We start from the raw sequence: 16037 nt of genomic DNA on the forward strand, positions 1-16037 counted from the left end.
ACCCAGGATGATGGACACTGTAAGCATGTGTAAGTAGTCGGACTGTAAGAGGACGGATATGATAATAACTGGAGAGACTCTGAGATCCCGCAGCACTTCCCAGCTGGCAGCCTCTCCTCTCCCCTCCTGTCCACACCTCTCCTCTCCTCTCCCCTCCTGTCCTCTCCCCTCCTGTCCACACCTCTCCTCTCCCCTCCCCTCCTGTCCTTTCCTTTGCCCTCCTGTCCACACCTCCCTTCTCCTCTCCTCACTTCTTCTCTCCTCTCCTCTCCTCTCTCCTGCTTGTGAATCATCGCCCCCGGCAACAGAGGGGAGCCTTGTAACCTGGCAACCTTGACAGAGCCTCGCCAAACCTCTCCAGGCCCCCTTTGCTCCGCTCTCGTCCAGACTCCTGCGTGCCGACACGAAATCCCCCCCCCACTGAGTGCCCTTAAGACCAGGTTAGCTCAAAAGAACACCCCAGGAACACAGGCTTCATCTCCACAGCAGAGCACATTTAGGCTGTACTGTACAGTGCCACAGGCTGCCAATCACACCCCCTCCTCCTGGTTTCTATTGGCAGTTATAAATAAAGTACTGCAGCACAAGGCTGTCAAAATAAAGGGAACCATTAACAATATAATTTCACTCTTTCCCAGGCGGTCCTGTGAGGCTCTATATTTAGGCTCGCATGGCTTCAGAATGCTAATATTTTTCTTCACTTGTTCGCACAATTATCAGGTTCATACCAGTTTAGGCCCTAGGGGAGGGCTTGTTTATTTTTAACTGTTTATACCCGCTAGTCGTCGCATTTCACTAAATTGCCATTAAATGTTAAATAAATGGCATGAAAATAACTTAGTCAAACTCAAATTTTGTATTTCAGAATGAAAACAGAGGTTAATGAGATTTTTTAGAGCCTTCTCTGAAAAAAATTTAAGAAAACAGAAATGGAATCCTGGCAAAACTACAAATACAGAAATGGAGAAAACATGGCTAATCTCCCCCGTAAAACGCCCACTGACTCCACATACACTCTGAAGCTGTGAAAATCGCATACACCCCAATGTTGAGCAAACAATCGCCCACAGACATATGATCACACACAGAAGCATGACAGATAGGGACACGTATGTCACACACACACACGTGCATGTGCAGACACATGCATGCACACACACACACATGTGCATGCACATACAATATTTCTTAATCTGGGCTGTAAATCTCATGCCAAGCACGTGATCCCACACCCTAATGCGCATTAAGCTGTTCTTCCGTGATACATGAACGTATGTAGCTTTCTCCAGAACAGGAGATGGGCACTGCAATTCCCCAGCATTAAAGCAAACAAACATGTGTTTCCATAAGTGCCGTTGCTGAAACCTTTAATTCAGTCGCATATCGGAAAGGGGGGGAAAAAATCATACGGGAGCCTGAGGAATCCACAGCCCATCAAACCCAGTCACTCATTCACCCAAACAGAAACGCATACAGTACAAACACAAGCACAGCAGGACGTCCGCTGAACAAAGACAAGCAAAAAAAAAATTTGGGAATGCACACTGGTCTACTGAACGCTAAAAGCCTAAAAATATGAAAAGTAATGTAATGTAGCCCCAAAATGATCACAAGCACATAAAACCAATGGCACTGCAAATTGCATCAAGAAAAATGAACCCGTCCTCAACCTCCACCGTCTGTTTTCTTGAGGCTTTCACAGATTTAAAGCTGCAATGTCCCGTCTGCAGCACCCACAGAACGGACTGCTGTCCTAAGCAACTGCAGGACCAGCTTTGTAGACGTTACCTTCAAATGATGCTTCGACACACACACACACACATGCATGCACACACACACACACACACACACATACACATGCACGTGTATGAAGAGGGTGAACATTCCCATGTATGTACATTATACCCGCTCACAGAAACACACATGCACACATGCATGCACACACGAAAGGAGACATGTGAAAAGCAAATAGCAAATAGTCCCACATATGCACATTATACCCACTCACAGAATACACACACACGCACAAAGACGTACACATACACACGACACACACACACAGATAATTCTGCAAGTTAATTGTGGCAAAGCACCCCCCACAGTAGCATTTGGTCCATAGTCAGAGATCCCTGCTAATGTTCCATGAAGTCAGAAGTCAAGGACATTTAAACTTCCGTCTCCTGATTTGCCATTTACACCTTTACACGGTTTCTATAAGGCGTTATACAACCACTTCTACTGGATTGTAATAAGACAAAAAACTAGGCCATCTTTCTCATCTTGCAGTTTTTTTTTGCCAAGTGCTTCCCTACCTTTTCGTTCTCAAAGAAAAAAACGAGATGGATTTTATTTATTTAGCATGATCTCAGGAAAAAAAAGGCTGAACTTCAATTTTGACTTCCACTTTCATTCTCTCATATCCTGTTTTGTGGAGCTTCTGGCAGAAACTACTGAGGCACTTATGAATGTTGGAAATGCTCCAGTTAATTTTAGGCTGAAATACAAGTCAGCAGCCCATTCCTGAGCACCAAACAGTCGCAGGAAACTGCTCATGTTTTCAGTTGTCACGGGTGGAGTTGAATTGACACAAAGGCCCAGATTCTCCATCAATGCCAGTTAGGCCTCTGTAAGTGAAAACTATATGTAATGTGACAGAGTGATACTCCATCGTCAGTACAAAACACAGCATCTTGCCGCATTGTGTACCTGTACTGAACTACAGTTCAGGAGAGACGTCCAGAGATTTTTCCTCTGAACTGGGTCCAAGAAAACCATTTTGTACAGTTCAGGAGGAAGTGCATCTCTGTCTCTCTCTGTTGCTCTCTTTGTCTCTGTTATCGTCTCCGCCTGTCTCTCTCTTGCTGTCACTGCCTCTCTCTCTCCATCTCTCTCTCGCTGTCTGTCTCTGTCTCTGTCTCTGTCTCTCTCTCTCTCTTGCTCTCTGTCTCAACCTTTGCCCTCTCTCAAGTGCAGCTTTACTGACATGGCAACAAAGCACACAGGCGACCGGTGTGCTTTGTTGCCAAAGCGCACCGGTCGCCTGTTTCACTGGGGAAAATGCTGCAATAAGCCCGCTTTGCTGATGTCTGCTTTCTCCATTCTGGCTCAAATTGGGGCAGGCTTTTTTCCCCGGAAAGCATGGAGCAGGAGGATCAGCGTTTTTCCCAGGGAGCTCGGGTGCAACTTCCCGCAGTCGTGCCGTTCTCCGTATCTACCTGGGCTCTGTGATGCGCGTGAGACCCCGCTGCGCACGGTAAGGGCCTAAGAGCGAAAGGGAAGGGGATGCCCACATTAGAACGCAGAGCGGCGGAAAAAACTAATTCCATCTGGTCTTTGTGTCATGATGGAAACTGACGAGGACAGGAGCGTGCGGTGTGATCTGGCCCCAAACCCCTCCACACGAAGGGCTAACGCGAGAGGCTAACATGAAAGGCTAACACGAGGAGCTAACACGACAGGCTAACACAAAAGGCTAACATCACAAGCTAACACGACAAACAAACATGAGGGGCTAACACAACAAACTAACACAAGGGGCTAACACAACAAGCTAACATGAGGGGCTAACATAACAAACTAACACAAAGGGCTAACACAACTAGCTAACATGACGGGCTAACGCGAGATGCTAACACGACAAGCAAACGCGATGAGCTAACGCTGCTCCCCTGCGCATTCAGCCTGGTCTGTCTCACCACTCGAAACCAACAGCAGGGACAGTCTCTGTAGGTGTTCCAGACGATGGCGCTGTTACACTGTGTTTGGGTCACTCCAAACTCCAGATCCACGCGCCCAGAAAGCAGCAGATGCTTCAGACGAGTGCCCAAACCAAGGCTCAAGACCAGGGGTGCGGTCAATTCCACCTCAATCCCGTCAAATCCGGAAACAAACCGAAATTACAGCCGAGAGGTACAACTCACTCAGAACTCAAACTGCACCGAAATAATACAGACAACATGGCGACAGGGGCGAAGGGGTGAGACCTGACTGTCTGCTCCTGTACAGCTTCACTGTACAAGAGCTGCACGGCTCCCAGTGTAAGCTGACGTAAATCACACAGCCCATATGGTGTGTAGCAGCACACTGCAGGTGAGCTTGGCCGGCTGGAGGAGGAGTCCAGGTCAGGAAGCAGTTCCCTCTGCGTTACTGACGTTCGACAAAGCACAGCACTGCCTGTTTGGCAGAGAAAGCGAATGGAAAAATAAAAAGAAATGAAGAAACTCTTCTAAACTGAATTTCATATAAACTTCTAAGTGTGTGCCTATTTCAATCAAAAAATACATATGAAAAAAACAGAGATATTTTTATCCTCACATTTTCTGTATTTCTTTCTGTCAAAACATGCTTATTGCTCACGGCAGGGGATTGAGAGCAACATCACTGCAGCTGGAAAGAAGAAAGTGTGTGTGTGTGTGTGTGTGTGTGTGTGTGCGCGTGCGCGTGCCTGGGTATCTGTACGTGCAGCTGTTTCATATTTAAGCTTACATTCATATTTGATGTAATATTTATATCTGTGTGTACGTCGGAGTATATGCATGCGCATACATAAGGCTGCATGTAGGCTTGTGCCTGTGTACAAGTAAGCCTGGGTTTGCTTCATACCTCTGCGTGAGTGTAGATCTGTCCGGATGTGCGTGGGTGTGGCTGCTCTGTAAACACTACATCCTGGCATCTACCTCAGCAGAACACATATTCAGATGGCTCTCCTCTCCGCTTCCTTATTGCCTTTCTTATGCTCTCCAGTCAGCAGCTCTGAGCAACGGGTGGAGCTCTATGAAGACCACGGCAATAATGCAGAGGTTAGACAACATCTGATTATCAGAGTATCTCTTTCCGGTTATGCGTTCCGGTGCGATTAACTGGAGTTGTCAGATACGGTCGTGCCGGAGCGGGTCGTTGGTCGAGCTCGGTCCGTGGGGTGCACCGCATGCGCTGGGTCTCATTCCGGCCGAGCTCTTAATTAACAACAGCTGATCTGACTCAACTGGAGACTGGAAATATCTCTTTCTGCCATCTCTACATTTAGGCAGCTGTAAATATTTGTGAAGGTAATCTGTTGTTGAGGCGTGTGTGAGTTCGGCATGTGTGTGTGGTTTATTTGTGTGTGTGAGTGTGTGTGTGTGTGTGTGTATGGTTTATTTTGTATGTGTGTGTGTGGGCATGTTTACCTATCTTTGTGAGAACCAAATGTCCCCACAAGGATAGAAAGATGAGGAAAACTACGCAAGGTGGGGACCTTTTGCTGGTCCCCACAAGTTCAAGAGGCTGTTTTAGGGTTAGGACTTAGGGTTAGGGTTAGGGTTATAATTAGGTTAAGGTTAGGCTTAAGGTTAGGCATGTAGTGGTTGGGGTTAGGTTTAGGGTTAGAGGTTACGGAATGAATGTAAGTCAATGGTAAATCCTCACAAGTATAGCAATACAAATGTGTGTGTGTGTGTGGCTTACTTGTGTGTGTGTGCACGCACGTGTGTGTGTGTGTGTGTGTGTGTGTGTGTAATAAAATAAAACAGTATCAGCCCCAAGGAAATATTTAGCAAGCTGTCTCAGTTCAGCTTAATTCCAATTTTTAAAAGGAATGGCTTCTAAGCACTTCTGAATGAATAATTATTCTGTAACAACTGAATGAAAAGACTAATTATTCTTCATAAATAAATTTGAATGCCCATTGGAATCACTGATCTACTTAATGGGCTCAAAACAAAAGACAACAGAATTATAATGTGTACACATTGTATCCTTAAATTAAAAAAACTTTCTTCCAACAACCTGCATCTGTAATGAAAGCTCACTTTACTAATGTCTGCACAGTAGATCATTTACATAGAATTCACATTCAATTATAATCCATCCATGAATGCACCAGCTCAAACACAGCAGCCAAAAGCTGAAAAAAGCTTTCCTCACAATATTCAGTGTGGCGCAAACAATTGCACCACAGATGCAACTCGCATCTCCAAAAAATAGATTCCACACACATACAAAATTTGGTACACCATGATCACAGCATTATGGTTCAGTCATATTTATTGCTTATTATTATAATCTGTGATCTGTACAGGTCTAAGCATGGGCCCAAGGCAATGTGTTCTATAATCAAAACCATCTTATGCAAAAGGACGTAATAAATCTGAATTTCTAATATAAGCCTCCCCCCCTCCCATTCACCCTGTGAAGATCAAAGAGGACCGCTGGCGGTAAAAACAGGTCACAGCACACCGCATTCCCCAGAGGGAAACGTGTGGGGTACAGGCCCCACAAACCCCAAAACACACGACACGCACAGATCAGCAGGCAGAGGGGATAACACGACATGGAGCCTTTTCCTTTGCCCCGAGTAGCAGTCTTTTAATCCACTGTAGTTTTGTTTTTTTCAGATTTCTAAGTCAGAGTTCAAAAATTCCCTTGCATTCAGTTACCAGGAGTCATTGTTACATCAGCACTAGAACATTCAGTTAAAATCATTCCAACCACACATTTGTGCTCTTACACTTATAACGGGTTAAAAAGTCACATAAAGATTTCTGGCGATACAACAATTTGGGAAAACAGCAGCTGGGAAATGACCTCCCCTCTTCAGTTTTGCCAGTTAACCTCTGAAACGCAGCTTCCATTCACGCGCCATCTGCCATAAGCCAGCGAGCTGCACACAACGGTGCGATGCGGCCATGAGCCAGCGGGCTGCACACAACGGTGCGATGCGGCCATGAGCCAGAGAGCTGCACACAACGGTGCGATGCGGCCATGAGCCAGCGGGCTGCACACAACGGTGCGATGCGGCCATGAGCCGGCGAGCTGCACACAACGGTGCGATGCGGCCATGAGCCAGAGAGCTGCACACAACGGTGCGATGCGGCTTCGTAAAACAAACGTGATAAAACCTGGAGCCGGAGCGTCTCTGAGCCGGAGCAGGAGCGTCTTTCAGACCCGAAGCCGGGGCAAGGCACCATGACTTGAAAGAGAACAGCCTCATCTGTTCCTCCGTGTCGTTTCTTTTCCTGTTCATTTGAATGCACCGCATGTTCAAACTGCGATCCACCCCCCCCGCCCCCCCATGCTGCACGCGCAGCCATTTTACCCGCATTAACTGCAGGCAGTGCATCTGTAAAGAGGCTCCTCAGCTCCGACCCCGTGGGGACAATCGGAGGCTTTAGGAGCTTTAGGGGCTATAGGGGCCAGCCTAAGCCAATTCACTGCACCAGATCCCAGCAATCAGACCCTCTTCAAGGCCTCTTCTCATAGGCCTACTCACTACCGCAAAGAGCCAGGAGAGCGGACCAGGAGACAAAAATTACCCAGATTGTGGGCGAGCCAAGCTACTGAGGGATAAAACAAAAGAACAGTTGGGGTTGGGGAGGTGTAATAAACCAGGCTCTTAATATATAGGGAGGTAGAACTGCACGTCTAATCAAATCCCCCCGCGGTAAATTTGAGCAGCGATTCGCGAGATGCCCTTGACTCTGTGATGAGTGGGTGGTGAAGGTCACTGGTGCGCCGTGCAGCATTCCGCCGTCAGCGGAGAACGCCGTGTACCGCCAATCCGCTGAATCATCAAAAGAGGCCACGTCGAAAGCTCATAACTGCTACAGTCACTGCCCTCAAGGGCTGCGGCTGCCAGAGACCTGAGAGAGATGACACAGCAGACACTTGCTGCTTCACTCTGCACTAATCCCCCCTGCATCACCCGGGTCAGCCATCTCACTGTACACTAATCCCCCCTGCATCACCCGGGTCAGCCATCTCACTGTACACTAATCCCCCCTGCATCACCCGGGTCAGCCATCTCACTGTACACTAATCCCCCCTGCATCACCCGGGTCAGCCATCTCACTGTACACTAATCCCCCTGCATCACCGGGTCAGCCATCTCACTGTACACTAATCCCCCTGCATCACCCGGGTCAGCCATCTCACTGTACACTAATCCCCCTGCATCACCCGGGTCAGCCACCTCACTGTACACTAATCCCCCTGCATCACCCGGGTCAGCCATCTCACTGTACACTAATCCCCCTGCATCACCCGGGTCAGCCACTCACTGTACACTAATCCCCCTGCATCACCGGGTCAGCCATCTCACTGTACACTAATCCCCCCTGCATCACCCGGGTCAGCCACCTCACTGTACACTAATCCCCCTGCATCACCCGGGTCAGCCATCTCACTGTACACTAATCCCCCCTGCATCACCCGGTCAGCCATCTCACTGTACACTAATCCCCCTGCATCACCCGGGTCAGCCATCTCACTGTACACTAATCCCCCTGATCACCCGGGTCAGCCATCTCACTGTACACTAATCCCCCCTGCATCACCCGGGTCAGCCATCTCACTGTACACTAATCCCCCTGCATCCCCGGGTCAGCCATCTCACTGTACACTAATCCCCCTGCATCCCCGGTCAGCATCTCACTGTACACTAATCCCCCTGCATCACCCGGGTCAGCCATCTCACTGTACACTAATCCCCCTGCATCACCCGGGTCAGCCATCTCACTGTACACTAATCCCCCCTGCATCACCCGGGTCAGCCATCTCACTGTACACTAATCCCCCTGCATCACCCGGGTCAGCCATCTCACTGTACACTAATCCCCCTGCATCACCGGGTCAGCCATCTCACTGTACACTAATCCCCCTGCATCACCCGGGTCAGCCACTCACTGTACACTAATCCCCCTGCATCACCCGGGTCAGCCATCTCACTGTACACTAATCCCCCTGCATCACCCGGGTCAGCCACTCACTGTACACTAATCCCCCTGCATCACCGGGTCAGCCATCTCACTGTACACTAATCCCCCTGCATCACCGGGTCAGCCATCTCACTGTACACTAATCCCCCTGCATCACCGGGCAGCCACTCACTGTACACTAATCCCCCTGCATCACCCTCGTACCACACACAATCCCCTGCATCACCAGGGTCCACCAAAACTCACTGTACACTAATCCCCTGCATCACCCCGGGTCAGCCATCTCACTGTACACTAAACCCCCTGCATACACCGGGCAAGCATCTACTGTACACTATCACTAGACCCTCTGTCACACAAAACCCTGCATCACCCGGGTCAGCCATCTCACTGTACACTAATCCCCCCTGCATCACCCGGGTCAGCCACCTCACTGTACACTAATCCCCCCTGCATCACCTGGGTCAGCCATCTCACTGTACACTAATCCCCTCTGCATCAACCGGGCCAGCTATCTCACTGTACACTAATCCCCCCTGCATCACCTGGGCCAGCCAACTCACTGTACACTAATCCCCCCTGCATCACCCTCTGTACCACACACAGAACCCTCTGGTACTACAAACAGTTCCACACACAGAACCCTCTCTGTACTATAGACTTAATCCACTGTTCCACACACAGAACTCTCTGTACTACACACAGAACCCTCTGTACCACACAAAGAACTCTCTGTACTACACACAGAAGACTTTCTGTACTACACACAGAACCCTCTGTTCCACACACAGAATCCTCTGTACCACACACAGAACTCTCTGTTCCACACACAGAACCCTCTCTGTACTACACACATAACCCTCTGTACCACATGCAGAACTCTCTGTTCCACACAGAACCCTCTCAGAGTGGGCACAGCAGGAGCTAGACAGAGCTGCCAGGCATCCCGCGTAGGCCGCGAGGCTCTGAGGAGCTTCTGCACAGCGCTGAGTGGGTGGCACCGCCAAGCATGCTGGGATTGGCCTCCCGCCGATCGGTAGCAGGAGATTCTCCTGTGCTCCTGGGCATACACGCACGGTGGGGTGGATTAACCACCCAAAAACAAAAACCCAGAGGCGGCCATCGCTCACTGGTAATTACACCAACAAAACACGACATTGCGTACAACTATTAACACAGACGCAAGCCTGGCCTGAATTAACATTCAGCCATAACAGTTCAACAGAAGAGTTAGCCTTTCCTTTTCATGACTTCAAAAATCACCTAAATTAACTTTCCATACTGTGTTTGCAAAGAAAGAAAGCTAAAATGGTAAATGGACTGCATTTATATAGCGCTTATATCCAAAAAAAAACTTTACAATTGATGCCTCATTCACCAGAGCAGGTAGGGGTTAGGTGTCTTGCTCAGGGACACTTCGACATGCCCAAGGCGGGGATCGAACCAACAACCCTCCGATTGCCAGACAACCACTCTTACCTCCTGAGCTATGTCGCCCCCACACAAAATCACATCTATTAGTAAGCCAAAGATGACAAATGCTTGCTAGGCTTCACAGCTGTTTCCAAAGCATTCATACTAAGGAAAATTCATAAAACTCCAAACAGACAGAGGAGAAAGGGAAGCTACTGGCGACCGTGGACGACACTAAGCAGAAACTAAAGCAGGCTCGGAGTACTTCCTCAAGAAGCACTACCCATAAAGCCCTTCTGCGAGCGGCTCATTTAGCGCCAGACCACCGAAACACCGACAATTCATACCCTTGTCCTCCTCAATCAAATCCGCCGTCTATTATTTCAGCCTGTCCATCGCACACTCGCTGGCAGGCACAGTAAACACAGATCTACAGCAGGCAGACAGGACAATGAAGAGATGTGGTACTCTCCCTCGGACTTCTGGGACCTGTAGTTTTTTGGACAGTGATTTCAGGAGACGATTATGCTTCGCTGCAACCCATATCCGAGCCTATGTTTATGTGTCATTATGTGCCTGTTACACATTCAGACAAAGTGCAGTGTGATTAAAGTAAATGTGCTGAAATCATGGAACAATTTAGTAACACCGGAGCAGTACGTCAGCCAGTAATCTAAACGCCTACAGGGGCTCACAGAGGAGTAGAGAAAGTGTGAGAGAGCGAGAGAGAAAGAAAGAGAGAGAGAGAGAGACCACTGTACACACAGGAATGTGCACAAACACAAACTCAAACACACACACACACACACACACACACACGTCCATCCGCTGACCCTTGAGTGCAGCTAAATTATTCAGCACATTTACGCTGTTGACCGGAGGGGGGGCTGGAGCAGGTTAGCGGTAGAGCAGAGCGCCAGGGCCTTCCTCACAGCCGCCATGTCTTTTATCCTCTCCTGTGCTAACGTCCGTCTGCGCCTGACCACGCCTCTCACCAGGGCTCTCTATACGCACAGCGAGGAGGAAACCCCTCTGCTGCCCCCTCTCACACACAGTCTGACCCCTGTGTCTCTGTGTCCCTGTCTCACACACAGTCTGGCCCCTGTGTCTCTGTGTCCCTGTCTCACACACAGTCTGGCCCCTGTGTCTCTCTGTCCCTCTCACACACAGTCTGACCGCTGTGTCTCTGTGTCCCTGTCTCACACACAGTCTGGCCCCTGTGTCTCTGTGTCCCTCTCACACACAGTCTGACCCCTGTGTCTCTGTGTCCATCTCACACACAGTCTGAGCCCTGTGTCTCTGTGTCCCTGTCTCACACACAGTCTGACCCCTGTGTCTCTGTGTCCCTCTCACACACAGTCTGGCCCCTGTGTCTCTCTGTCCCTCTCACACACAGTCTGACCCCTGTGTCTCTGTGTCCCTGTCTCACACACAGTCTGGCCCCTGTGTCTCTGTGTCCCTGTCTCACACACAGTCTGACCCCTGTGTCTCTGTTCTCACACACAGTCTGACCCCTGTGTCCGTCTCACACACAGTCTGACCCCTGTGTCTCTGTGTCCTGTCTCACACACAGTCTGACCCCTGTGTCTCTGTCTCACACACAGTCTGACCCGTGTCTCTGTGTCCATCTCACACACAGTCTGACCCCTGTGTCTCTGTGTCCATCTCACACACAGTCTGAGCCCTGTGTCTCTGTGTCCATCTCACACACAGTCTGAGCCCTGTGTCTCTGTATCCCTCTCACACACAGTCTGGCCCTGTGTCTCTGTGTCCCTGTCTCACACACAGTCTGACCGTGTCTCTGTGCCTGTCTCATACAGTCTGCCGTGTCCTGTGTCTCCACACACAATCTGATCCCTTTAAAGTAGGCATCCACATGTTTTTAAAACCATAACAAATATTCAATATTGAATAATTATTTAATATGGTTTTTCCACAGAAAATGCTCAATAAGCTACTGAAAATGGCATAGTAGCATCTCTAAACCTTTACTCTCATTGAGGATGCCAGAATCTATTCAACACACCAACTGTCACAACAATGTCACTAACGAGTCAGCTATCTGTGAGATAGGGTTTCAGTTTACCACATTGCCCTCCTGTAATTTGCATATATTTGCATAATGGACCATGATAGGTTCGACATATTTGTGACGTCACAAATTTTGCTCGTACATACACGATTCCAAATCAAATTTCAGGGAAGTGGAGAGAAGCTTTCCGTCTACGGTGAAAGAATGTGGAAAAAGGCACACTGGTGACAAGTTCTGCACAAAAAAATCTAGCTGCATAGTGAAAGGAGTGGAGTTAACCATAAAAAAAAACACATTTTTGAATGAGGGCGGTCTTTAAGTACTTCACTCGTCTGTGCCGAAAAATGGGTAATCATCAAAAAAAAAAGGAAAAAACTGAAATCCCACAAGAAAGCAGCAGAGGCAGTGGCTGAAAGAGCTGATGTGGGCAGGGGCCCGGTTTCAGAAGCGAGCCAGTTTCAGTGCGACCGAGCTGCGCTGCGCTAAAACCCGCTAAACCCGCTGAAGTAAGCAAGCAAGCAACGGCGAAACTGCACTGCTGAAGAAACACCCCAATTTACCCTTTTCACTGCTAAAAAGTGCGGGATGACACACTGACTCACGTCTGGAGTCATCAGAAAACACATCCTTTGAAGACAAATTGCAAGAAAGAAATCCTCACCAGCGGGCTGCTGCAGGGTCCTGTATTTTATCAGGTGTTATGTCAGACACAAAGGCAGCTCACTGCCGTCGAATCAGAACTGCCGTCCAATCAGAATGCTGTGATGTCACCAGCCATCAGTGTTCCCTGCTTTCCCTCTAACTCTATGCTTTTTTTTTTTTGCTTTCTCCTCTCTCGCTTTCTTTATTTCTCTACCTCCCACTCCCTTTCTGCTTTCTTTCTCTCTCCACAAAATGAATCACTTTGCTCAGTACAATGCAGGTAGCTCCCACACACAAACACACACACACACACACTCCTCTCTCGCTCTCTCTCTCTGTCTGTCTCACACACACAACCTCTATCTCTCTCTCTCTCTCTCACTCAATCTCTCTGTTCTAAGATCAAATTTCACCAAACAATGAACCCCCCCCCCCTTCCAAAAATACTCAGCAGGGCATTGCATGAAGTAGGCGATATGGCTTTTTTTTGGGGGGGGGGGGGGGCAGCCAGTGTGAGAGGATGATAGAGCGCTGATTACAAAATACCCGGAGGGAGGAGGGGGGGCGCAGGGCGCCTCTGCACCCTGTCTGCTCTGATAAACGATGTCGCCGCGGTGATGAATCCTCCGACCCCGCCCGTGTCAGCAGGAGCAGGTGCACCTGGCACGGGGAGCCGGGGGGGGGGGTGAGCGTGGCGGCAATCGTGCATGCAGAGGACAGAAACGGTGCCAAAACGTTGACGTTACAAACGGCAAAACAGAGACAAGAAAACCTGAGCCAACAGGCAGCTGTGGTAAGTGTTCCCACAGTCTATATAGAGTGCCACAGTCCGTGTGAACAATCAGCACAATTCCTCACACAGATACAATACAATGTATCTTTAAAATGCTACTTTACAGCCGTACTATACACGCAATACTTGGTCTAGTTATTGTACTGCAACTTGAGTTCTTCCCTCTCGGTTTGTGGGAAAAAAATAACACTTCTTTTTTTTTACTCATTGGGGCATTTACTGAAACAGTTTCCCCGATGTGATAACGTTACTGAAATTCTCAGTGCCCCCAGCAAAGCAACAACATGGCCAGGGGGTTTTGGCTGAAAATATCTGATGACTTAAATTCGTCAACAAAGTTCAAAGATATTTTACCATTTGACCACAAACATTTGCTTTCATTTGTACTTTTGTTTTAATGATGAAACATTCAGAGATTTGTTCTTTCTTATCATCATCATCATCAAGTGTGAGTGAATGAAAAACCTCTTTGCAGTAAGCCATTATTTACACAGGTAGATCTGGAGTTTGATACGTTGCTTAGAAAACAAAGCCGGCTTTGATTACTCAAATTCCTTTTAACTTGAGCACTGTAAAAAATTCTAACTGAAATGGAAAAGCCGATATCAAACACACACGCACACACACAGACACACAGACACACAAACACACAAACACACACGCACACACACAGACACACACACACAGACACACAAACACACACGCACACACACAGACACACAAACACACAAACACACAAACACACACACACACAGACACACACACAGAACAGGGAACGGTACCAAACTCCTCACTTCAAGCCGAAGTGCACTGCACAGCTAATGTGACCCTCGTGCAGAAAGCTGCGCTCCAGCGAGGAAGAGCGCGGCCGCGGACCTGAAACCGTCCGCCAAACAGAGAGGGTCCAGACTGGACAGCGTTACGCTCCGGCGCTGAAACCCTTCACAGACCCGCCAAGTGTGCGCCGGCAAACTAGCGGAAAGTCCTGCTGACCGCGCCACACCAAGTGGGCGGCTGGCAGGAGCTGAAATTAGCCGGGGATGAGGAGGGGGGGGGAGGTATGAGGCATGGACACAGAGTGGACAATGAAAACCAAAAACTTCAGCACCTTGGTGTCTCTCTCTCTACCACTGTCTCTCGCTCTCTCTCTCTCTCAGTCTCCCTCTTGCTGTTTGTCTCTCTTTCTCTCAAATTTAAAACACAAATTAAAATGTGCTTCATTGGCAATACTGCACTTATGTGTGACAACGCCGATAAAGCACATTACAAATGTAATTTAAAATCTGAGAAAGGGGGAGAGAGAGAGTGAGAGAGCTGATGCTGCTGCTGCTGCTGCTGATGATGATGATGATGATGATGATGATGAAGTTGCAGAGGGGGTCCATGCAGGGCAGAGCGCAGGACGGAGAGTGGAGGAGAGTTAACGGCGGTAAAACCAGCGCGCAGCAGAGCCGTCAGACCGCCCGCCGCTAAGCAGAGCAGGCAACGCGAGAAACGCTAAGCGGGTAAGAACAGCAGGAGCGGGCAGCAGTTAGCGCTCAGGGTTCAGTGCTAATGCTCTCAGTCTCTCCTCTATTTCATATCCACTTACTGTCTGCTCTCACTTCGGCTGCCAAAAAACAAGTGCATCCTCCCTAACCCCCCCCAGCCCGTGCCCCCCCACCCCCCCCCCCAGCCTCATTCGAGTCACTCTGCCCCAAACCATCACCGGTCCGCACTACACCACTGCCACACCGCGACCCCACTAATCACGCACACAGACATCCCCACACCGACCCCCACCCCCCGGAGCTCCGATAGAGGGTCCGGCCCCCCCCCAGCCCAGCCCAGCACAGCACAGCCCGGCCCTGCTCACCTCTGCCTGCTGAGCGCGCTCAATGTGTCCGCTGTCCCAGCAGCGATATTCCTGCACCATGGTAAGAGAACGAAGCGAAGGAGGAAAGTAAACGAGTGCGGGCGGAACGCAGGAGAGAGGGATGGAGAGGAGGAAAAAGGGAACAGAGGGGGGAAAGGAGCGACTGAGAAAAAAAGAGCGGAAAGAGAAAGAGAGGGAGCAGAGAGAGAGAGAGAGAGAGAGAGAGAGAGAGAGAGGAGTCCGCAGTGTGAGGAGTGTGGAACTCGAGTGCCAGGTGCCAGTGCGCACGCACACACAAAGACACAGGCAGGCGAGGCAGACGCACCCCTGCTCCTCCTCCTCCTCCCCCCTCTCTCTCCCCATCTCTCTCTGTCTCTTTCTCCCTCTCCCCTCACACACTCTCGCTCACTATCCCCCCTCTCTCGCTGTCTTACTCTGTCTCTTTTTCTTTCTCTCCCCCTAGTTCTCTCTGTCTCTATCTGTCCCTCACTCTCTCTCCATCTTTCTGTCTCTCTCCTCCCCGCTCTCTCTCCCTCTTGCCCCTCCTCTCTCTCTCTCAACAATGCAAACCCCTCTTCTTATCATTCAGGGCGTATTTGGGTGGAAACC

The 16037-nt window shown here is 49.4% G+C and overlaps 1 protein-coding gene and 1 long non-coding RNA gene across 2 annotated transcripts in view; both read right to left on the reverse strand.

Annotated features, from left to right (window-relative positions):
* LOC135244208 (protein TANC2-like) overlaps nt 1-16037 on the reverse strand; it is a 157371-nt gene that overhangs the window by 63921 nt on the left and 77413 nt on the right.
* On the reverse strand, nt 9182-11858 carry LOC135244212 (uncharacterized). Its single transcript, XR_010326911.1, has 3 exons — nt 11686-11858; nt 10196-11655; nt 9182-9996 (listed from the first exon to the last, which is right to left on the reverse strand). It is a non-coding gene; the product is annotated as an uncharacterized LOC135244212 (long non-coding RNA).

The sequence above is a fragment of the Anguilla rostrata genome, chromosome 17 (genome assembly GCF_018555375.3).
Source record: "Anguilla rostrata isolate EN2019 chromosome 17, ASM1855537v3, whole genome shotgun sequence".
In the NCBI taxonomy this organism is placed as follows: Eukaryota; Metazoa; Chordata; class Actinopteri; order Anguilliformes; family Anguillidae; genus Anguilla; species Anguilla rostrata.